Genomic DNA, 24,343 nt, shown 5'->3' with positions numbered 1-24,343 from the left:
CTCCCTCTATAAATGGCTCTGTGTGGGAAGGGAGAGAGAATGAGAAGAAAGAGGGGGAAATAAAACCACGGATGAGGATCCAGCCCAATAAGCCCATGAAACACGTACCTGTCATGCCAACCCCTCTGGATGGACCTTTGGTCTGACCCAGTATGGTCATTATTACACTTTAATAACCTTTAATTAATATTTCCTGTGAGTTTTCATCAGCTTCTGATGATTTAATCACATTTAGATAATATTCCCTAGGAATTCCCAGCAGCTGACATGGGCTGGGGAAGGACATGGGAACAGCTGGATGACCATGCTCAGTCTCCCAGAGTTCTAAAAGATGTTGGGGATGATTATTTCATGAATAACAAATTAATTTGAACATCAGGAGTTCTTCCTGTGCCGTGCCAAATGGGTTTAGACAGCAGAGTTAACCAGCTGGTGACACTGGGAAAGAGAAAGGAGCACTCAGGTGTTCAGGAAGCACCGGGAATCCAGGAAGAGGATTTTACAGAGAGGGTGCTCTGCCCTTGGAATGGGCTGCCCAGGGAAGGGGTGGATTCTCCATCCCTGGAGGTGTTTAAGGACAGACTGGATGTGGCATCAGTGCCATGGGCTGGGAACCACGGCGGGGTTGGATCAAGGGTTGGACTGGATGATCTCAGAGGTCCCTTCCAACCCAGCTGATTCTGTGATTCCATGATTCTATGATTCTATGATTCCGTGATTCCATGATGTTGATTTGCACAGCTCTGATTTTCTGTGGGAGCGAACGTGCATTTTGGAACATCCCTTTGGAAAGGGAGAACACGACAGGTTTGGGGTGATGCTGCAGTGGAGACACGTTGGAGTGAAGAAAAGGATGTGGGCAAAGGAGTAAATAACCTATTTTGGCAGGGAATGATATTTTTTGGGCGGTGGGGAGGGAGAGGGTTTTCCTGGAGTCTGGTCAGGAAAAGTTCTCCTGGTTTTTCCTTCTTGTAAATCTCAGACTGGTTTGGGTTGGAAGGGACCTTAAAGACCATCTTGTTCCAACCCCCTGCCGTGGGCAGGGATGCCAATAAGTGGCAATTAGTGCTAATTAGGATGCCAGTTGTGATAAATAAAATAAGCAAAAGCTGCTGCAGAACTAATTTCCTGAATTAGCACAAATCCACTGTGAAGGCAGAGCAGTTGCATTTCTCCTGGAATTCTGAAATTTAGGGTTTTCATCTCCTTCTCTCACTAAAATTTCAGGTTGAGCACCCAGTTATTACATTTTAACAAATTCCTGTGTCCTTCCTTTCTGCAGGAGGAAAGGGCCAGCCCCTTGCTTTTCATGGAATCATGGAATATCCTGAGTTGGGAGGGACCCAAAAGGACCATCCAGTCCAACCCAACCACCATCTGGGGGAAGAGCCTTTCCCTGATTTCCAGCCTGACCCTCCCCTGACACAGCTCCAGCCATTAAAGCTTCCCCACAGCAGAGCTGGAATTGCAGGAAGAGAGGGATGACCGTGGTTGGTTCCTGGGAAAAAGGAGCTCTGGGTGAGTCACACAAAAACCTGAATTCTTTTACCCTCTGGATGCTCAATTGTTGCTTTATATCCTTCCTGTCGTGCCAGTGCTGGAAATGTTTGGTCTTTAATTATTTCCTTGCTGGAATAAAAGGTTGAGGGGGAAGAAAAGCAGCTCCTAAAGAAGGAGTGGGAAGGATTTTGGCAGGAGGAAAGGGAAGAGGAGGAAAAGTTCCTGCCTGCTTAGAAAGGGATGATATGAGCAATTACCACTCTGGTGGCAACGGGGTGATGGCAAATGAGAAAATCTGGGCTGAAATATCCTCAGCAAATGCATCTTTCAGGGATGGGACCTTCTCCAAGAAGCATTTTAACTGAGTATTTTTTATGGAAGCAGTTTTATCTTTGGGATAAAACCCACGCGGAGCGTTTCCCAGCAGGAACGTGGAGAGTGTTCAAACACCACCGAGCCAATTTGCTGGAAATCTCAATTATTTTCCCCTTTGCAGATTAGAAAGTCAGCCCGGGGTCTGCTCTTAATGCCTGAAAAGTCAACGGGAGGTTTTTCCATTAATTCTCCGGAGGGCTGGATCGCTCTGCTGCTCGGCTGCAAAGCCTTTAAGCTTTTGCTGGTTTTTGTGTGATTTGCATAGTGGGAAATTGGACCCCGGGAGTTCCAGGAGGTCGGGGCTAATTTGGGGGAGAAATGAGATATCCAAGCACAGCCTAAAAATCCAATCTAACTGTAAGTAGTGCCAGGGAAGTGCCTGGTTTCAATCCGGATTCACGTGGCACAGTTGATCCTAAAAAGCGATTTAGGACAAAAAAGCTCTGCCTTTGTGTGCACTGAGCAGTTATAGGACGTTTTCAGGAGGAATTTTTTCATGGAAAGGGTGGTCAGGCCTTGGCAGGGGCTGATTTTTTTGGGTGCTCCACCTTTAACTCACCCTGTGGAAAAAAAAAAATCTGCAGGAAAAACGGCAAAGGCAAATAAAAGAAAAGCAGAGTGGGAATTAATTACCTGTTTCTAAAGTATGGCGAAGTTAAATATTGAAAAGGCTGAATATTTAAGTGCAGATAGGATAAACACTAACTGTTAATGCAGGAAAAAAGCATTAAAATTCCATTAGATGCCTGACATTCCTATACCTATTTGAAGAAAACTCTCCCTTGATCCCAATCCCAGTGGGAACAACCACTTTCATTGTTTGATTTCCACCTCAAAGGAGTCTCTACATCAAAGGTCAAAATCATCAATAGTTAACCAAACTAATTAATTAGCTCTCAGGATCACTGCTAGAGCCCAATTTTAACATCATTTTCCTTTAATTCCCCTCATGTCCACCGGGTTGATAAACTTTTTTACAAGTTTCTGTGTTCTAGAAATTTAATTGCGCTTTTATTGTTGTGTTTGGAGTTAATTACACAGCCAACCAGGTTTATCTCTTAGATATTAAATCTAGCAAGTGCTCTTTGAACAATCAATTGATATTTAATTACAACAGAGAAGCTGCCCTATTAAATCTAAATTAAATGCTCATCGAAGACTATTAAAGTGTTACCAGACCATCAAACAGCAAATGCAATACAATGAAACATAAACCCTGATGGGGTTGGTTTTCCAGGCCTGCTTTGGAAACCTGAGCAGAAAAAGTGACCTCAAATGCCATTTCCCTCCCTTTTTGGTGAATTCCTTGGCAAAGTTCCCTTCACAAAGGCAATTTTACTTCACGGGGAGTGACAACAACACGGAGCCTTTTTTGTACCTTCCAGCCTGATTGGAAGAGTTTAGACCAAAGGGTTCAGGAGAAGCTCGGGAAAGGAGCATGGGAAAGGCAGGAGACACTTCAGCAGGGATAATCATGGGATCCCAGGACGGTTTGGGTTGGAAGGGACCTCAAAGCCCATCCAGTGCCACCCCCTGCCATGGGCAGGGACACCTTCCACCAGCCCAGGTGGCTCCAACCTGGCCTTGGACACTCCCAGGGATCCAGGGGCAGCCACAGCTTCTCTGGGCAACCTGTGCCAGGGCCTCCCCACCCTCCCAGCCAGCAATTCCTTCCCAATCTCCCATCTATCCCTGCCCTCTGGCACTGGGAAGCCATTCCCTGTGTCCTGTCCCTCCATCCCTTGTCCCCAGTCCCTCTCCAGCTCTCCTGGAGCCCCTTTAGGCCCTGCAAGGGGCTCTCAGCTCTCCCTGGAGCCTTCTCTTCTCCAGGGGAACCCCCCCAGCTCTCCCAGCCTGGCTCCAGAGCAGAGGGGCTCCAGCCTTTGGAGCATCTCTGTGGCCTCCTCTGGACTCTCTCCAGCAGCTCCACTTCTGTATTATTTTGGGACCCTGAGCTGGCTGCAGGGCTCGATCCTGTTATTCCTTCATCCTTTGTGAGCCCACAAGCTCCCAGAACATCTGAGTGAGCAGAGCAGTGTCCCCCAGAGCATTAACTGGGTTTTCCAATATCCCAGCTCCTTTGGCTGAGCCTATTTTCCACCTCTGCCCTCAGGAGTGGAACCTGCCTTATCTCCAAACTCTCCATGTTCAGGTGGAGCAGGATCCTTCCTCCACCTTGAGGAAATACCTGCTGACCACTGACAAAGCCAGGACAGCAAAGCCAAGGGATTCACAGGGACAGAAATTTGAAGTATTTATTTTGATTAAAGGGTCACCACATTGAAACCAGGAAGGTTAACTTTTCCTTTTGGAATTCTACAGAAATTCTACAGAAATTCTACAGAAATTCTACAGAAATTCTACAGAAATTCTACAGAAATTCTAAAGAAAACAGTGCTTAAATGAAAGAGCCAAGGGGTTTTTTTTGGGGGGTGTGTCTGAAAGGTATTTAAGTGACTCTCATGTTTCATTTTGAAAGAGGATCTTCCATTACTCAAGGAAAGCCATTACTCTGATGAGTTCTGGGTCATCCATCAGTCACTCCCCTAATGCATCATCCATATTCATGCCCAACCTTCCTAGAAGAGTGATGTTAATTTGGGTTTCCCTTGACTTGTTTTCCATCTTCGTTTACCTGCACACTCTGAGCTTCCAGCCTGAGATAAGTGGAGATTTGTTTGATGATTTTCCCTGGGTCAATTAGGAGTGGATCAAGCAGCAGACAGTTGGGAACATGCTCCAGGAAGGCTTTTGCCTCCCAGCAAATGGGAAATTAGATGTGGGCACCTGCCAAGCTCAGCCCTTTGGACCTTCCAGAGCCCGTGGCAGAGATGTAAACATCCAGTTTCAGGTGTATTTACACTCAAAATGCATTTGGTTACAACAGAATCTCGTGATCAGCTGCAGGTGTAATATTGCCCTGTTATAAAATAGGAAAAGAAAATTAAGTTCCCAATTTTTCCCCTCTCATCTCCTGTTCTGAGGTCAAGGTGCTGTTCCATCCCTTCAGGCTGTGCCAGGGGAGGCTCAGGTGGGACATCAGGAGGAATTTGTCCCTGGAAAGGGTGGTGAGGCCGTGGCAGGGGCTGCCCAGGGAGGTTTGGAGTGCCCAGCCCTGGAGGTGTCCCAGGAAGGCCTGGCTGTGGCACTCAGTGCTCTGGGCTGGGGGACAAGGTGGGCATCGGGTACAGGGGGGATCCATGGGCTGGGAGGACTTTTCCAACCTCAGGGATCCTGGGATTCAGTGACTTCAAGGCTCACAACCCCCCAGTCAATCAGTGTTTTACCTCCTCGTGGCTCTGCCACCTCCCTGCTGGGTGAGGCTCAAACAGCCCCTCTTCCCCTGGGCCTCTCTCCCTTTGGTCCCAGATCAGTCCCTGGGCAGAGACAGTGGTTTGGATGCTCTGAGTTGGGACCTTGAGGTGCTGAACAACTTCCCTTTTCAGTCCAATATTCCTTCTCCTTTTCCTTCCCGTGGAAGAACAAACTGGACGATTCCTTTGCCGGGGTGAGAGCGAAAAATGCTCTTTTTGCCCAGCAGGATGAGGAGGGGGGGAAACCCTTTGAGCAGAGCAAGAACAAAGTCTGCTTCTTGCAAGAGCATCCAGGGGAGGTTTACTGTGCCAGCTCAGGAGCCAGATCTTTGACAGGAATGTGTGAGGAGGGATTTCCACGTTTAGAAGTCGGGAGGGAATGGATTTCAACCGGTGATTCCCTTTCCTTCCAACAGCTCAGCGTGGTGCTCCCAGCTTTCTCTGAGCACCAGGAGACAAGGTCCACAAGAGGTCCACAGGAGACAAGGTTTTTAAGGCTGTTAAAGGCCAGAGGAGCACCAAAGCACCCTCAGGAGGGTCAGGAGCATGTGGGGTTGTGCAGAATTCCAGCTTTCCAGCAGCAGGATCCAGCACAAAGCACTCGGCAGCCTCCAGAGGCTCTGACTCCTCCAAACCCACCTTGAGGGGGTTTTTCCCAGCAGATTCAGGGAATGTGCTGCTGCATTTCCTCCTCTCAGCTGAGGGCCTTCTCTAGGAGACCTGGGTTGTCTTTGGGCTCAGGAAAGCCAAGTGGTAATTCTCAAATCTTTTTTTTATTTTGCATTTTCTTTTTTTTTTACTAAGAAATAACATCCTTGGTTTTAGGCAGCTCTAGAAAATTATTTCTGAGCTTCCACCAACTGCCTGACCTGCTGTGTTTGAGAGCCAGCTTAGGTTTTTCACCATGAATAAAGGGATCACTGAGTGAGATTCACCCCACTGCAATAAAACCCTATTTTTCAGCCACAGCAGTACCAGCAGAACCCAAAGATGCAAAATTTTGATTACAAGTTTCTCAAGTCCTGAGTGTTTTCCCTTTACAGTTCCCGACTCAAAGGAAAGTCTCAGCAGTTTTTGGAGAACTGATGAGTCTTCTGGCCCCGTTTTATTTCCCTCATCTTCTGCCAGAGAGATGGATCTGATCTTTAATTATTACCTAAAGTGCTTTCCCAATTCACTGGAGCAATTCCAGCATGAACACGACTGTCTGGGCTGGCTCCTTCCTGGAGTGGTGGAACAACGGGAATGCTTTAAGCTGGGAAAGTAGGTTTAGGTGAGATATTGGGAAGGAATTCCTGGCTGGGAGGGTGAGGAGGGGCTGGGAAGAAATTCCCAGAGAAGCTGTGGTTGCCCCTGGATCCCTGGAAGTGTCCAAGGCCAGGTTGGAGCAACCTGGGCCGGTGGAAGGTGTCCCTGCCCATGGAAGGGGGTGACGCTGAATGATCTTTAAAGGCCCTTCCAACCCAAATTGTTCCGTGATTTCTGACCATGGTGTTTCTTGTGCCATCCCATAATTTGCTCCTCTTAGGGCAGAACAAATTTGACAATAGTTTAATAATTCCACCAATGTTTGAAGTAAGAGAAACAGCCTTTCAGCCTGAGCTCACCTGAGTAGGGACCTTTAGATCAACCCTCATGCAGCTGTTTTATTAAAGTAGTTTAAGCCCAGCTCAGTTAATCCCAGGCAGTTTGTAGGTGGAGAAGGTTTTGCTCCTTTGTGTGCCCAGCCCAAACATCCCCCCAGAGAAGGTGCCCACCACAGCACCATGACGATGGCTGCTGAGCCCAACCCTGGGGCTCCTGTGCTGCCCTAAAACCGAGCCTAAAATTACAGTTTAATGCCATTTTCTGGGGAGGAAATGAACTGTTACCTGAGACTCTCCTTACCCGTGACCCACCTCAGCAATCCCCTCCTCCTCCAGGGCAGGTGGAGTTCCCACATCTCCCAAAATGAGATTTCAAGCCTCTTGCAGTTGTTGCTGCTGGTTTCTACGCTCAAGTGTGCAATAACCTCTGAGCTTTTTATGCAAAATAGTAAAATTGAACTGCTCCTTATCCCATAACTTTTAAGTGTCCTGGAATTTATTCAATGGAAACTCAGTTATGTGATAATGAGGAGTTGAGTGGGAAAAACCCACTGGAGAGAAACATAAATGGTTTCACAGTCTTGTGTTTTTCTTTGGGAAAACAGTTGTCTGTAGCTTCTGTCCTGAACAGCAGGTATTTATATATATACTGATAATTTATAAGATGGATAATCAAGTGGATCCACTGAAAGAAAATGTGAAGGAATGGTGTCCCTGAGCCCCTGCTCACTTCACCAGTTCCCAGTTCTGCTGAAGGTGTTTCCTCCCAAGCCTGTGTGGGTATAAAGCTGATTTTTCCCTGACTGAAATCACGTGGGGTTTAATGTCCCTCTGTAACATCCCCCTGCCCACAGCAGATAAAAATCCCCCCCATTAGATATTGCCACCCAGTCAGCACATTAATATTCATCATTACCTTTTGCATTTTGCCTTTCAATTAATTCCCAGCCCACATGAAAGTGCTCCTGTCTGAGCCTATTTAATTAGTTTTCCAGGTAGACTTTCTGTGAGACACTTTCTGCCACTCTGCTCCAAATATAATAGAGATTCCTTGAATCTGCTTTGATAAGTCTGTTGAAAGCACAATCAGCTCTGCTTAGCAAGATAAATCTGGGATAAATTCTGCTGCCAGTGCTTTTTTGAGCTGCTTAAGAATGAAAGTATCTCAATTAATTATTGCTGGTGTGGAGAAACCCTGCCTCAAAAAAACGTGTTTTTTGTGGAAAAATCTTGACTGTGGTGTCACCCATGGGAGCAAGAGGGTTAAATGTTGTCTGTGGAATATATTTGCCACAAAACCTCTTCTTGGCTGCTAGTCTGTGCTTGTAAAAAGAGCGGGGAGTGAGCAGGGAGTGTTCTCACCTTCACACAGGGGTCAGGGAGTGAGGGAAGAGTTGTAGCTCTGCTCTGTGTAACTACTACATGTTTACTACCTGGTACTGGGCAACGCTCAGGGATGAGGGTGGTTGTTCATTCAGCAGGAGAGAAATTTGGGAAGATACACCTGCTTCTGGGCTGGAATTGGTGGGACAAGGCTGGTTGGGCTTGGACAGGAAACCTGTGTGAGGGAGGTGCTGCTTGGAGGTTGGGGAAAACCTTCCCAGCTCTGCTGGGAACTTCAACACCACATTTCATGGAATCATGGAATGGGATGGAAGGGACCTTAAAGCTCAGCTTATCCCGACTTTTTTCCACGGGCAGGGACACCTCCCACTGTCCCAGGTTGCTCCAACCTGGCCTTGGACACTCCCAGGGATCCAGGGGCAGCCACAGCTTCTCCAGGAATTTCTTCCCAGCTCCTTCCCACCCTCCCAGCCAGCAATTCCTTCCCAATATCCCATGTAAACCACTTTGAAGCCATTCCCCCTTGACCTGTCCCTCCATGCCTTGTCCCCAGTCCCTCTCCAGCTCTCCTGGAGCCCCTTTAGTCCCTGCAAGGGGCTCTCAGCTCTCCCTGGATCCTTCTCTCCTCCAGGCTGAACAATCCCAGTTCTCTCCCCTTTCCTCCCAGCAGAGCTGCTCCATCCCTCTGCTCATCTTGATGCCTCCTCTGTTCTCCCTCCAGCAGCCCTATGTCCTCCCTGTGCCAGCTCTTTTTGCTAATCCATGGAGATCCTGGAATTTTGCCTCCTCCTTGTTGCCCGTGTCACCTCAATCCCGAGAGAACATCCCAGTGCCTGACCACTGCAGAGCCCTCCCTCCTGACACCCCTCAGCCAAAAAACAAGCAGCATTCACTGCCACTCTAGCTGCCTTTCAGGAAGATTTATGGCTTTTGTTGCCCAGCTGGATTTTATAAATAATGCCTTTACTTTAAGTAAGAAGTTATTGGACAGACGCTGCCTCCGTGTCAGGTTTGATGGAGTAAATGCCAGTGGGGAGCAGTTCTTCTGAACAGATCCATCTTCTGGCACGGAGGATATCGTTGTATCCTTGACTACAGAGCTGGAAAGGACTGCAAAACAAATGTACTCGTTCTGCTGGCTGAGGATGATGTGGCCCAAGCCTGGATTGAACGCTCAGGGTGGGGGGTGGGGGGTCCTCTGCTCGCCTTGCAGCAGCTCCTGTCTGTGCTTCAAACAGAACAAGTGAGAGAATGAAACCAGGACAGAGCTGGAGACAGAAAACATACCAAGAATAGAAGGAAATAACATGATCCAGGTGTTATCCTGGTGAGCTGCTCTATAAAATTCCCCTCCCAGTGAGTGCAGGGTTTGCTTTCACAGACGCTGCTGCTGGGGTGGCTCTCCCGGAAACAGGGGCATTCATTCCCTTTCTGGTTGCTTTTATCCATGCACATAATTTATCCCTACACACATCAGCTGGTCCAGAGGAGCTGTGGCTGCCCCTGGATCTCTGGAAGTGTCCAAGGCCAGGTTGGATGGGGCTTGGAGCGATCTGGGCTGGTGGAAGGTGTCCCTGCCCGTGGCAGTGTTTGGAATAAGATGGTTTTTAAGATCCCTCCCAACCCAAACCATTCCACGATTCCATGAGGAGAACTTGCCACTCCAGGTTTATGTGAACAGCCCTAAAATGAACAAACCCAGGGAAATAAGAATGTTTTGAGGCGGCTCATAAAGTTTGGAGAGTGGCAGCATGAACAACTAAATCCATCCTTCAGCACAAATTCCCTTTCTGTGTTTCCTTTCCAAGTGGGGCTTGTTCCTTCAGTGAGTGCAGCGTGGAGCACATTTAATGCCCCAGCAGCAGTGATTTCAAAGCTCAACTTGGTGATTTGCTGAATTGTTGTGATGATTATTCAGAAAAATCTGATAATGATCAAGTTTAAAATGCATCAAACGTTCCTGGAGCTTCCTAACTGATTGTTGCAAAAATAATCATTATGGTGCATTATGCTGAAGTGTTTGTTTTAGACTAATTGTTCTGACCTTCTTCCTCTGTGGTTGATGAGATTTCTGTGCATAATTAAAAGGCCCTCCAGGAAAAGAAAAAAAAAAAGTAGTCAGCAAAGTAATCTATAGGACAAGGAAATGCAGATCGTTCCCATCACCTTAATTCATTTAAAATTCAGTCTTTAATATTCTTCCTTCAGCAGTGCTTAGTGGGAGCTAATTATAAGTCACTTTAGTATGTTATTAAGATGCACACAAGACTTTTTATCCCCATCCTGAAGCCAAAGTTTTTCATTTTTAAGGCAGGCAGTGGTTTCTTTGGGAGCTCGTGCCGAGGAAGGTGTCCCTGCCCGTGGCAGGGGGAGAATGAGATGGGATTTAAGGTCCTGCCAACCCAAAGCATTCTGGAATTCTGTGATTCCCTCTCAGCAGGGCTCCCCAGGCCAGCAGGCAGGGCTGTCCCTCGTGTCCCCTGGGGAGGGGGACAGAGCAGGGCAGGGAAAGATGGAACGTGCAGAGAGCAGAGGAAATCTTTCCAGGGGAAAAGATGTGGAGTCCCACGGAGCAGGAGAGCAGGACTGAGGCTCTTCACATCCCTAAATCCTCTTGGAAGTTGTTTTTCCTGAATAGAGAGCAGGACTGAGGCTCTTCACACCACTAAATTCTCTTGGAAGTTGTTTTTCCTGAATTTGTGGACCAGCTTATTGGGAGTTTGAGCGGCTCCTGATTATTCATTTTTTTAATTTCACTTTGAAGGCTCCAGATCCACAAAGTGATGGTTTCATCACCACTGATGTGGATGTTGTTCCTTACAACAGAGAGCAAGCAGTTTGGGGACTTTACTTTCCTTTTTGTCTTGGCTTTGCCAACTTTAACCAGGAAGAAACGCTGTTGAATAGTCCTGAGACTCTGAGAGCTCTGGATTTTATTGAGAATTTCAGTCTGTACTTCCAATTAAACAAACTGCCACTGAAGGGAACACTGATTTTGAGTCTGAAAAGCATCAAATCTGCACGGGTGGGTGCTTCTGTCCTCAGTAATCCGGGTGTTTTGGTTGTGCCATTCTGTCCAGGTGGTTACAAACCCAACCACTGTGTTGCCCCTTGTTAATCAGCAATTAGGAGTTAATTAGCAGCTCTTTGGCAGCCTCAGCAAAGGAGATTCCTGTAGATGTTAAGGAGGGAAAAAAAAACCCAAACAGTTAAAACAGGCCTGAATTTCCTGGGTTGGTCCCTTTCTTTCTGTTGTGCTCAGACGCCACAGAGATTTTGGGGCGAGTGGTGTTTTATCCTCTCTCTGTACAGTGTCTGTTGGACATTAAAGAAAAGGTGCAAAAAATCTCTGGAACGCTGTCAACAAATCCTTAGGGAATAAAACAGCTGGTTCAAGATGCAGATCTCAGTAAGGGTTGAATCCTGGAGTTTGTGAGGGGCTTGTGGAGCTCAGCCTGAGTAGCTGCACTCATCCCTCTGAATGAAAGCAAAGTGCTGAGCCCTGTTTAAAGCAGAAATGCTGCGTGAGACAGATTTTTGTCTCTGGAAATGCACTTTTCAGAAGCAGACACTTCCCTGAATAAAAACCAGGACGTTTTCCAGGGTGTTATAAGTGCTTATTTCAGCTGCTGTGTTCACTAAATGGAATTAAAGGGGATAAATCTTAAAAAAAGGCAGGGCCTAAAGCCGAGGGTTGGGAGTCCAGTGTCCACAACAAGATTTGCATCTCCTTAGTGCTCCTTCCTCCCACAGCCCTGACATTTTAAATGGGTCAATAGATGTTAAAATCCCATCGATCTGTTAATTTTTCAAAGCAAACTTTGAAAAGATGCATCTGGGAGGGAGATGCCCAGTTAAAAAGGTTAATTGTTGTTTCAAGGCACTGGGGAAAATCGATAGGACCGGGAGCTCCCAGCGCTTCCCGTGCCAGGGTTTTTGTGGAGGAGCAGCTGGAACTCTCCCTGCTGGAGCCCGGGAGTTCTGTTCCTCATGGAAAGGGAGCAGTGGCTGGGCAGGGACTCGGGCTCAGAGCAGGATAAGTGGATCAAGCTCCTTGTCAGCGATGGAAAATCAAGGAATTGTCGTTTTGGCAAAGGCCAGAGGAGGTTCCAGGGAGTCTCTGGTTGCAGAACACCCAGAGCTGGTTTCAAAGCTGCTGTTGGAGGTCACAGGGACAGTCCCCCAGGAAACAAGGGGCAGATTAGGGGGTTTTATCTGTTCCTCCTGAGGGACAGTGTTTAGGGACATTGTCCCTTTTGCCTCCACTGAGGGACCTGTGAGGGAACAGAGGTAGCAGAGCTCACCCAGCACAGAATCACTGGGGTTAGAGGAGACCTTTAAGTTCAAGTCCAACCATCCCCAGCACTGCCAAGGCCACCACTGACCCCCGTCCCCAAGTGCCACATCCACAGGGCTTTGAAATCCCTCCAGGGCTGGGCACTCCAAACCTCCCTAGGCAGCCCCTGCCAAGGCCTCACCACCCTTTCCAGGGAGAAATTCCTCCTCCTGTCCCACCTGAGCCTCCCCTGGCACAACTGGAGGCCGTTCCCTCTCCTCCTGTCCCTTGTTCCCTGGGAGCAGAGCCTGACCCCCCCCCGGCTCCCCCCTCCTGTCAGGGGGTTGCAGAGCCAGAAGGTCCCCCCTGAGCCTCCTTTGCTCCAGGCTGAGCCCCCCCAGCTCCCTCAGCTGCTCCTGCTGCTCCAGCCCCTTCCCAGCTCCATTCCCTTCCCATCTCCTCCATGTCCTTCTTGTCCTGAGTAGAAGACAAGCCATTGAGTCCCTCAACCTTTTCCTCATCCTTTATGTTTCCCCCCATGGAGACTCTCCCTCCTTTTGCTGCTGATGTATTTATATAAACCTTTTTAAGTCTTTCGTGGCAGTAACCAGACGAAATTCTTCCTGGGCTTTGGCCCTTCTCGTTTTCTCCCTGGGTGACCTCCTGACACCCTCGTCTTCCTGAGTTCCTGCCCCTTCTTGAAAGGTCCAAACTCCATGTTCTGGTTTAATTTCTGCTGTTTGCACAGCCCAGGGCATTCAGTGTTCACCTGCTGGGCAGAATTCAGACCTGGCTGGAGATGGAAAACAAGTCCCAATTTCCTGGGGGTGGAAGGGCTCAAGCCCTGGGAAGTGACCCAGGGATGTGTTTTTGGAACCAACTCTGAGGGGAAAAAACAAACATTTTTCTCTCTCTTTTGCCCGTGAAATGAAGGCTCAAAGAGATCAAAGGCAAAGCCTATTTTTGGTTGCTGTGTTTGGGGCACCCCGGGCCTGGTTTTGGGGTGAGTTTAGTGCTCCCAGCTCAGCTCCTGCGGGTCCCTTCTCTTCCTGAAGTGCCAACTCCAGCCTAACTCATGGGAACATAAACGTGCCAACAGCTTTGAGCCTTGGCTTAATAGATTGAAATGCTAAAACACAGCAGGAGTTTTGTTCCGAACATGAGTGCAGCTCAGGAAAGATGAAGGTGTGTAAAATTAATGCTGACGAGAGGAGAAAATGAGATTTTTTTTAAAGATTTCTGGCGCTTCCACTTCAAAACACCCTTATTGGGGCTGCTCCCATCTCCCCCCCATCCTTGGAGTGTCCTGATCCTGGGATCAGGGCCTGTCATCCCAGGAATTCCTGTCTGAGCCCCACTTTAACCAGGCGTCAGGTGTGTCCCTGCTCCCCCTCCCTGCACTGATCCTATTTAGATGGAAGGATACAAAAGCCCCATTAGCCTGAGCTAATCTGAGTAATCAGAATTATTTAACAGCCTTGTTTTCTCTGTACTGAGTGAATGTAGCACATCCAGGAGATCTTCCTATGCACAAGGAAACCCCGATGAAAGCTCATGAGCACCAGACTAAATTAAAATCGTTCCTAATGCCCATTGAAACCTTACACAGGAGTTTTAATGAGATATTGCTGATTAGAACTAGTTCCAGGATACCTGCCTTTATCCCTTTTTCCCTGGGATTTAGCAGTAATTTGTATTTTAATGGCCCAACACTGTCCTTTTGTACAGCTCTATTAGATCCTTTCAGATTTTATCCCTCCCCTTTTTGATGGGAAGACAAATTCCACGGGATTTTCACAATGCAGACATAACTCTGGATTTTTACTCATTGTCCAGCATTCCAGCCCTTCCCCAGAGTCTGGGTGAAGGTGAAGCCTTTGGAGTAACCACAGTTGTTATCTGTAGGAGTGAGTGAGTTTCACCCTCCCACCCTTCCAATGTTTGTTCCCACTTGGATTCTGATTTTTTTTTTGTTTGTTTTAGTCTCTATAAATAAAGCATAGCTTTTGGAGAAACAATAATGGGGGGGGGGGGGGGGGGAATAACCCAAACAACAAGAAAAAGCTTTAGAGAAAGGCAGAGAGGGCCTCAGGGACCTGGGAAAAGAGGGAAAGAGCCTGAAAATCAGAGGCTGTCTTTTATCTGCCCTATTTCCACAGCAGAAATCAAGGAATTTTAAGGTTTTGAATCCAATTTACAGTTGCCATAAGATCTGGACTTCATCCATTTCTCTTATTCTCCTTTAAAATAGATCAGGGCAGATCCTTTGGGTTTCCCTCATTTCTCTCTTTGGGTTGGGCAGATCCTTTGGATTTTCCTTGTTTCTTGCCTTTAGGTTGGGCAAATCCCTTGGGTTTCCCTCACTTCTCTCATTTATGTTGGGGAGATCCTTTGGGTTTTCCTTGTTTCTTGTCTTTAGGGTGGGCAGGTCCTTTGAGTTTCCCTCATTTCTCCCCTTTGGCTTGGTCTGTATATCTCCAGGACTATTCTGCTGTAGGGAGATCTGAGGGTCTTCTCTGAACCTAAAACACCTCAAAATTTAAATATTTAAACATTTTAAAAGTGTAAAATTTAAATATTTCTGCTGCCTCAGCCTGAAGTCGGCACAAATACATCCACAAGTAATTCCAAGTCACCCCACCAGGATCTCACCTTTGGTAATTCCCAGGTCTGGGATGGCCTGGAAACCCCTTTTTGGGTGTCCCTGTGTGTAGAAGGGTGAATTATTCCCTCTCCCAGGAGTTTGGGAGCGGGTGGGGTGAGAGGAGGGGGGGATTCCACTGTGGCTGAAAGTGGAGCAGAAAACAAGAGGGGACTTTGTCACTGCACATGTCTGGGAATATTTTCCTCCTGGCATTCCCATTTTCCTCCTGCCATTCCCAACCTTCACGTTATCCCTGTTTGCTCACAGTTCATTAAAGGAGCCCCTGAGCACTGCCCTCATCCCAATCCTCCCCTTATCCATCCCAAATCCACACCTGCAGCAGATTGGTTGGTTCCCCTCCCGAATTCCAGTCAATTGGAATAAATAATTTGCAATTGAGTTCCTGCTGCAATTCTGTGGATTTAAACAATCTTAATTATGTTCAGGGGGGAAAAAAAAAGTCATTAATCTCTGGTTTGATCATGGCATTTAATCAGTTGTAGCAATTAATTCCCAGTATTTCCACCATAATTATTATTAATTATAATTCATTCCAACCATTTCTTTAAAAGCAGTTGATTTTATATATGAATATACATGCGTAGATCTGAAAACTGTCTCATTCCTCTTTAAAACAAAGGAATATGTATATTTTTTTATATATTTTTATATATATATATATTCAGCAGACTGGCTGAGTGTCTCCAGGTTTGAGGCTATGCTGAGTTTAGAACTGTCTGCAGTTCAGCTCCTCTGGGAACCAGGGGAGTGTGAATTCATCAGATGCCTCTGAGGCCTGTAAATGTGTCACCTTGTTTTCTAAAGCTTGTCTTACTGAAGCAAGAGCAGAGCAACAGCTGGGAAAATGCAACATTTCACTCCCAGGCAGATATTTATAAGGAAAACCAGGGATTTCACCGGTGGTGTCACGTTAGCACCGGTCAATGTGGGACCATTGCTTAAGGTTTGTTTGAAAAAATACCTTTTTACTACAAATATTCAATGTGGTGTCAAATCTGGAAACGGGCAAAGGAGGCACGAGAGGATTTTTGGCAACAAAAAATCTGGGAAGAAATTGGATTTTTTCCACAAACAGGCTGTGGCTGAAGCGATTCTCTCTTGGCTGATTCAGGAACATTTCAGGGAGATTGGGCTGGGAGGGAGCAGGAGCTGAAGTATTTTTGTTTTCTGTCTGCTTTGTGTAACTGAAGTACAAGTGGTTACCCTGGGAATGAGGGATCTGTCTTTTTTACTGAGCTATTAATCATCTTCCAGTTCTATGTGTAGAGACAGCAAAGGACAGAATCACTGAGCCTGCCTGGCTAAAATGGGCCTGTTGTGTTCTCTATTTTGGTCCAGAGAATTTCCAGCTGTAAATCTGGGCTTGTGCAGCACTGGAAAAAAAAAAAAAAAAGCTTTTTTTTTTTCTTAGTACATTTAATGTGCTATTTTCCAAATGAATTGGAGCACCAGAGTTTGATGGTATGTGGGTGGCAGTGCCTTCCTACACCTGCACCAGGGATGAAAGGTGGGTTTAAATGGCTTCAAACTGGAAGAGAGTAGGTTTGGTTGGGATATTGGGAAGGAATTCTTCACTGGGAGGGTGAGGAGGGGCTGGGATGGAATTCCCAGAGAAGCTGTGGCTGCCCCTGGATCCCTGGAAGTGTCCAAGGCCGGGTTGGAGCAACCTGGGCTAGTGGAAGGTGTCCCTGCCCATGGCAGGGGTGGCACTGGATGGGCTTTAAACTCTTTTCCAACCCAAACCATTCCAGGATTCCAGGATTCTGTGGCTCTGGTACTGCCCAGAAGGCAAAGCCCTTTGAAAGCAGGGAAGCAAATTCCCAAACTGTGCCCAGAGTTCCTGTCAGGTTGGTTTTGGCTCCCTGCCCTGCTGCTCCCCAGGGATCCCTTTACACCTCCTCAAGCATTTCAGGATCCCTAAAGTGACTGAAACTGCCCAAAGCCAGAATTTCCACGTCTTTTGTGGTTCCTTTGGGCTGCCAAAGTTGTGGAAAACAACTGTGCCAGAACTGGCACTGCTGCCCAGCCTGGCTGAGTGGGGTTGAGCTGAGGCAGCAGCTCTGCCCTGAGCTGTTCCTGCAGTGTTTGCAGCACTGTAGGTTCCTTGCCCTCAGAGTCTGCACCTCCTTTATACCCTCTGCTTTCCTTCCAGCTGGGAAACAGGAGTGATTCCTGAGCTCTGGGCCTGGATCAGGGCATTGTGCTGAGCTGGAAGCACAGCCAGGAGTTTGCTGGGAGCTGGGCTGGAACTGAGCCCCACCACAGCCAGGCTCCTCCACAGGGCAGGGAGCTCCAGCAGCAGTGGATTCATAGGATTCCCTGAACTGGAAGGGACTCACAGAATCAAATCCAACTCCAGGCTCTGCCCAGGACACCCCAACAATCCCACCCTGTCCCTGGGAGCGTTGTCCAAACCCTCCTGGAGCTCTGGCAGGTTTGTAGGTTAAGGTGATTTGCCTCCCTCTCGTCTCCTTGTTGTTTTGGGGCTTTCTTGGACACATTTACCTGCTCTCTTCTTCCTTAGTTTCTTCTCCTGCCTGTTTTAGGTGTCCACCCTGCCATGGAGGAGCATCTTCACCTGCTGATGGATCAGCAAACCTGTGTTTTTTCCCTGCTTGCAGAATCATTGAGGTTGGAAAAGCCCTGCCAGCACCGATCCGTCCCCAAGGTGCACATTAAAGACAAAATGATGTGAGTATAAAGATATAGATGAATTGTGGAATCCCTGAAGCTGGAAAAGCCCTCCCAGCCCATGGATCCCCCCTGTACCCGATGCCCACCTTGTCCCCAGCCCAGAGCACTGAGTGCCACGGCCAGGCCTTCCTGGGACACCTCCAGGGCTGGGCACTCCAAACCTCCCTGGGCAGCCCCTGCCAAGGCCTCACCACCCTTTCCAGGCAGAAATTCCTCCTCCTGTCCCACCTGAGCCTCCCCTTGATGCTTAATAGGTTGATCACTCAGTTCTCTGGACTCACTGACACCTCTTTGCCCCCCACAGAAGCTGGGCTGAGATGTGTCAGACAAACCATATCATGTCTCACCTCCCCCGGTGAAACAGGATCTACACAAAGGTCAGGGCAGGAAAAGCAAAAAATAATATGATTATTAGAATTCTGCAGTGCAAGTTGCATCTTTTTATCCTGAGAAAAAAAAACCAAAAAGCACTGGGGCATTGTGAGACATGGAATTAATGGAGACAGTCCTGATTAAATGGGTGGCTGCCTCTCATAGCAATAAAAGAATTTATGGAAGACCACAGCAGTTCAGCACAGATCAGCTCAAAATACATTCTGAGGCTAATCATGGAGCCTGAGAGCTGTGCAGAGAGTGCTGAATTAATCAGGGGCTCTGGACTATGAAGCACTGGGAAAGGGAGAAAAGAGAAAGGGACTCATGTCTGCTCACTGAACTGCCTGGAGCTGAAACGGTGCCCAGGGACCCCTAGAACAGGAGTCAGCAAAAGGAGTGACCTTCATTAGCCAAGTGCTGACTGGGCACTTTCTGGGGCTGCTTTCAAATGGCTCAGGGAAAGAAATGTCAGGGGAAAAAAAAACATGTGCTTGGAATCAACAGCAATTCCCAGCCTGTGAACAGCCCCTGGTTTCAGAGGAGGGGCCTGTTTGGGGCCTCTAAGTGACAGCAGGATTTGGGCTTTGTTGCCAAGTGCCTGCCTTGTTATTTAGTCTGTTTAGCCCTCAACTCTCCAGGGGAAAAATGGGTGTAATAATTCCTCTTTCCTCTCCAGTTCTGTCTTATCTGTTGGGTTTGAAAGCATTTCAGTGCAGGGATAACCTTCTTTCCCATAAATACCCCTGTGCTGGGCACAGCAGGGACACTTTGTCTCGTGTCACAAATAATTGTGAGGTGTGTTTTTCCTTGCCTGACCATTAATGTAAGGGGACAGAAATGGTCCTGTCTCCCTGCCAGCATCTCCCAGAGCTCCCTGGGATGCAGGTGGGAGATGGGCACCTTTCTGGGGTGGATCTCCTGCAATTAGGACATAAATTGAGCTGGTTGTTCAGGTAGCAAGTGCACTCATTGCTCCATTTATTCCAGCCAGGAGTGTCCCTGCAGCAGGACCAGGGAACTGCTGGGAGAGAATTGCTGCAGAGGCAATTCCTGCAGTGAGGAATGTCCATCAGGAGGTGGAGAGTGAGGGAAGTGCCAACCTCTCTGAAGAGAGCTGGCAAAGAGAGCCCTGGGGTCTCCTGGCATTTTGTGCAGGTCACAAATGATCCCACAAGTTCATGTCCTGGAATGGTTTCCCCAGGGATTTTGTGCAGATCCCAAATGATCCCCCAGGTTCATGTCCTGGAATTGTTTCCCCAGGGATTTTGTGCAGATCCCAAATGATCTCCCAGGTTCATGTCCTGAAATTGTTTTCCCCAGGGATTTTGTGCAGATCCCACATGATCCCAGAGGTTCATGTCCTGGAATTGTTTCCCTAGGGATTTTGTGCAGGTCACAAATGATCCCCCAGGTTCATGTCCTGGAATTGTTTCCCCGAGGGTTTTGTGCAGATCCCAAATATTCCCACAGGTTCATATCCTGGAATTGTTTCCCCAGGGATTTTCTGCAGGTCACAAATGATCCCAGAGGTTCATGTCCTGGAATTGTTTCCCCACTTTCCCCTCTCGTGCTCCCCACAGGGACTCAGAGCAGCACAGCAGGAGTTTTGGGCACCCTGAGCAGTGTCCTCTTCAGGAAGTTGCTTCACCCTTGGAGGCTGCAAGGACCTCTCTGAGTTCCCCATTCCCATGTGTTTGAGGAGGTCACTGGTGGTGGCAGATCCTGAAAAAATTATGGAATCCTGGAATGGTTCGGGTTGGAAGGGACCTTAAAGATGATCCAGTGCCACCCCCTGCCATGGGCAGGGACACCTTCCACTAGCCCAGGTTGCTCCAAGCCCCGTCCAACCTGGCCTTGGACACTTCCAGGGATCCAGGGGCAGCCACAGCTTCTCTGGGCAACCTGGACCAGGGCCCCACCACCCTCCCAGCCAGGAATTCCTTCCCAATATCCCATCTCTCCCTGCCCTCTGGCAGTGGGAAGCCATTCCCTGTGTCCTGTCCCTCCATCCCTTGTCCGCAGTCCCTCTCCAGCTCTCCTGGAGCCCCTTTAGGACCAGGAAGGGGCTCTCAGGTCTCCCTGGAGCCTTCTCTTCTCCAGGGGAACCCCCTCAGCTCTCCCAGCCTGGCTCCAGAGGGGCTCCACCCTCGGAGTATCTCCGGGGCCTCCTCTGGACTCTCTCCAGCAGCTCCACGTCCTCATGTTATTGTTCCCAGGGCTGGAGAAGCTCTGCAGGGGAAACTCACCTGAGCAGATTGAGGGGGAGAATCCCCTCCCTTGACCTGCTTGGATAGGTCCTTCCATGGACCTTGGATATGTCCTTCCAGGTACCTTGGACACATCCCTGGGCAGGAGGTGAATCCCCCCTGAGGCCCATCTGCTCTGAGCCGCCTCAGCAGCCCCCACATCACCCCACAAGGATACTCACCCTGTAGAACTCACAGCAAAAACAACTTCAGGGGAAAGTGATGCTGATAAGAACAAACAGAGAGATTAAGCCCAGCTCCTCCAAGCTGTGTTTAGCCCTTTAATTCCCACGGCAAACAGGAGCCCTCAGGGGCTTGGCATGAGCTGAGCCAGTTAGAAAAGCATCAAGATTAGACAAAGCTGAGTTTGCTTTCCTTTGATCTGTAACTCTCTCCTGGTTTTTAAGGATAAAACGTGAGGCAGGAGGCCTTTCCCAGAGCAGGGAACAGAACTCCCAGCTCCCACTGCCAGGGGGGCTCTGTAGAGACCTCTGGGGAAAGGGATGGGGCAGGAGGTGAGGTGGGGACTTGTGTTTGGGGTGGCAGGTTTGCCATTTATCCCAGAATCCCAGGATGGTTTGGGTTGGAAGGGACCTTAAAGCTGATTGTGTTCCACCCCCTGCCATGGGCAGGGACACCTTCCACCAGCCCAGGTTGCTCAGAGCCCCATTTAGAGACAGGCAGCATTCCCAAAAATCTCCCCAACCACAAACCAAAACGCACCCGAGTTTTAAAATTGCTTTATGCAAAAAATATTGATATGCCCTTTAAAATTTTAATTTTGCTTGCTGTATTTTGTTCCACAGAAACTCCCATTCCAGGAACACTGGGAAGATGAAGAGTGAAGAAATGAAGTCCCAGGAGATGTCAAGCACCTCTTGGTGTTCAGGAATTCCTCATGAGATGGTGTCTTCTTGCACTGATTCATCCCCAAGGTGCACATTAAAGACAAAATAATGGAAGTATAAAGATATGGATGAATTGTGGAATCCCTGAGGCTGGAAAAGCCCTCCCAGCCCATGGATCCCCCCTGTGCCCGATGCCCACCTTGTCCCCCAGCCCAGAGCACTGAGTGCCACGGCCAGGCCTTCCTGGGACACCTCCAGGGCTGGGCACTCCAAACCTCCCTGGGCAGCCCCTGCCAAGGCCTGACAGCCCTTTCCATGATTAAATTCCTCCTGGTGTCCAACCTGAGCCTCCCCTGGCACAGCTGGAGGCTGTTCCCTCTCCTCCTGTCCCTGTTCTGTACAATTACCCAATTAACTGGTTCTCTTTTAGATCCCAGCTCCTCGTATCATCCCCCATGCCATGGATGATGATGGATCCACAAACCCCTGTACACAGCTCGGTGTTTTTGGGGAATATTCTCCAAGATGGGATTCCTACCTTAAGCAGCAGCTTTGTGTCCACTTGGGGGATGTTGCAGGACACACCAGTGAAGCCATTTCAGGGCTTTGGGAGGGATATTCTGAATAATCCCAATGGGAATATTCCATTATTACTGTTGCAGCTATTTTAGCATTTAGGGAAAGAGCCATCTGAGCCATCCATGGAGCCCCTCTGGATCTGGGATGGATCTCCTCCTGTCCCTTGTTCCCTGGGAGCAGAGCCTGATCCCCCCCAGCTCCCCCCTCCTGTCAGGTACCTGGATCATTCCTTGTTCCCATTTTTCCAAGCTGCCTGTTCCTCCAGCAGTTTTTAGCTCATAATCTCAAACAGCTGTTCCATGAAAGCCTCTCAGTCTGGTACAAACCCCGGGATGCCTTTCATCGTGGCAAGTGAGGAGTTTAATGATGTCTCTGTGCTAACTGCCAGCTTTCATATTCCTCAGTAATTGTGTTGCAGCCTGCCCTGGTGCATCTGGTGGAAGAACAGCTGCTCAGTTAGATCCTGCTGTCAGGGATTCAGGAACTGGACATCAAACAAAACGTGGAGGGCCCAGGACTTGGCTCATCTGTGTGCTCAGAACCAGCCCCAGCTGCCTCAAGCTGCTGCTGAAGTGATTTTTTTTAAGAAGTAGATTGAAGGAAGGACCTCAAGTGCAGCTCGGATGTGGAAAGAAAGACTCCTCCGAGTGATGACAGAGCTTGGTGGCCTCGAAGTTCCCAGCAGATGGTTCCCCCAGGGCTGATCACAGCTTCAGCTCTCACTGATTTGGCAATTTTGGGTGGCTTCCTGCCAAAACCCACCTAAAAAATGGCAAGCAGTGCAGTTTGGGAAATTGGACAAGAGCAAAGTCAACTGTGATGGAACCAGCACCAGTCTCCTGCCATCACCTTCAAGTATCAGGTTTGCTTTGTTAACACTTCAGCCCTTTGCTCCATTTCCCATATTTTTCCTGTATTTTTCTCATATTTTTCCCATATTTTCCCTATATTTTTCCCATAACAGTGTGTTCTTATCCGGGAGGAACTAAAGAGTCTGGTAGGCCAAGGAAAGTTAAGCAGATCTTGATCACTTTCCACAGTTACACTCCTGTAAATTGTCAGGGAACTTACAAAAAGATTTTGAGGAAGGAAAGTGCTGGATTTGAAAAACTTCTGTCGTGCTGCAGCTTTTTCCAGCTGTCCTGAACACCGAGATATTCCAGGGTTTTTTATTGGTTTGTTTTATAAAAACCATAAAACCATCTAAGAAAAAAAACCCCCTTCTTTTTTATCTTCTTTTTTTAACTGCTTTTTCTGTGACAAAGTAAAAAAAAACCAAAACCAAAATCACAAAAAAAAACCAAAACACCACATAAAATCAATTTTCATTTAAATTTTTTATCATTTCCATCTGCAGGAGCTTAATTGCAGATCAATGGATTTTAATTGGCTTCAGCTCACCTCACAGTTCCCATTTCAGCCACGCAGAAGAATTTGGAACAGCAACACAGGGGAGTTCCAGCAAGGTGGAGCCTGGACCTGCTTGAGGGAGAGTTTTGGAGAGGCCTGTAGTTGGTAAGTGGTGAAAAAGGAGGAATTCAGTTGTATTTGGATGCTGTGGAGTAGTACAGGAGTTTTTGGACAAATATTATGTCTTGGTGGAGGTGACACCACATATTCTTCTTTAGGAAAATAGGAAGAATTGGCTTAACTTGGAGCAGGAATTTAAATCTCACAGTAGAAAGAATGTTCTTTACTCTGAGGGTGGGAAGGCCCTGGAATAGAATTCCCAGAGAAGCTGTGGCTGCCCCTGGATCCCTGGAAGTGTCTCCAAGGCCAGGTTGAAGCAACCTGGGCTAGTAGAAAGTGTCCCTGGAACAAGATGGGCTTTAAGATCCCTCCAACCCAACCCATTTTATCCTTCTGCTCTTCTCTGATGTTAAATACAGGGGCAGTTAAGCAGGTCCCGAGCACTTCATTTTAAACTGGAATTCAATAATATTTTTTTACTTAATGGAAAGTCTTCAAAAATTACCCATTCAACCATTCACTGCTCCTTTGGAGTGGATTTTTGGAATCAAGAAAGGACACCCCAGGGGGGCAGGTTCAGAGGTGTGACCTTGGTGCTTTATCTCATGGTTTGGCCCCACAACAGGAGCAACTTCTTATCTGAGGGACATCTCAGCAGCAGGACTTAGTGGGACCTCAGAGAAGAAAAATATGGAAAATTTTGGGTTCCAGCTCTTTGTTCCAAGTCAAAACAGGATCCCAAAGATTTCCCTGCTCCCCAGGGCTGCTGCAGCCAAAGGGGAGGGTTTGGTTGCTCAAAATTTACCCTGGGGCTGTGTCTGCCCACAGAGGTGCCCTGAGCTTTAAGTTCATTCAAGAGTTCCCTCCTAAAGCTTCACCACATGAGGAGATCAGAGATCATTGGGAGATGTTGGTCTTGGCTCTTGTATCCACAGAGAAACACAGGGTACAGGTTTAGGTGGAAATTTTGCATCTCCCAGCCCCTCAGTAACATTTTGGCCCCAGAATTCCCCCTCCCATCACTTATTGCTTTCTCCACATGAAGAGAAACATTTTCACATTGGAACATTA

At 48.0% G+C, this 24,343-nt stretch overlaps 1 long non-coding RNA gene across 1 annotated transcript in view; it reads left to right on the top strand.

Moving 5' to 3' along the window:
* LOC113958793 overlaps positions 1-23,310 on the top strand; it is a 46,120-nt gene extending 22,810 nt beyond the window's left edge. Inside the window, exons 3-6 of the long non-coding RNA XR_003531626.1 lie at positions 1,283-1,518; positions 17,607-17,751; positions 22,221-22,664; positions 23,160-23,310. This is a non-coding gene — a long non-coding RNA (uncharacterized LOC113958793). The remainder of the gene's footprint in view (positions 1-1,282; positions 1,519-17,606; positions 17,752-22,220; positions 22,665-23,159) is intronic.
* The last annotated feature ends 1,033 nt before the right edge of the window (positions 23,311-24,343 follow it).

The sequence above is a fragment of the Corapipo altera genome, unplaced genomic scaffold (assembly GCF_003945725.1).
Source record: "Corapipo altera isolate COAL_440 unplaced genomic scaffold, ASM394572v1 190, whole genome shotgun sequence".
Classification (NCBI taxonomy): domain Eukaryota; kingdom Metazoa; phylum Chordata; class Aves; order Passeriformes; family Pipridae; genus Corapipo; species Corapipo altera.
This window is presented reverse-complemented; position numbering and strand designations above follow the sequence as displayed.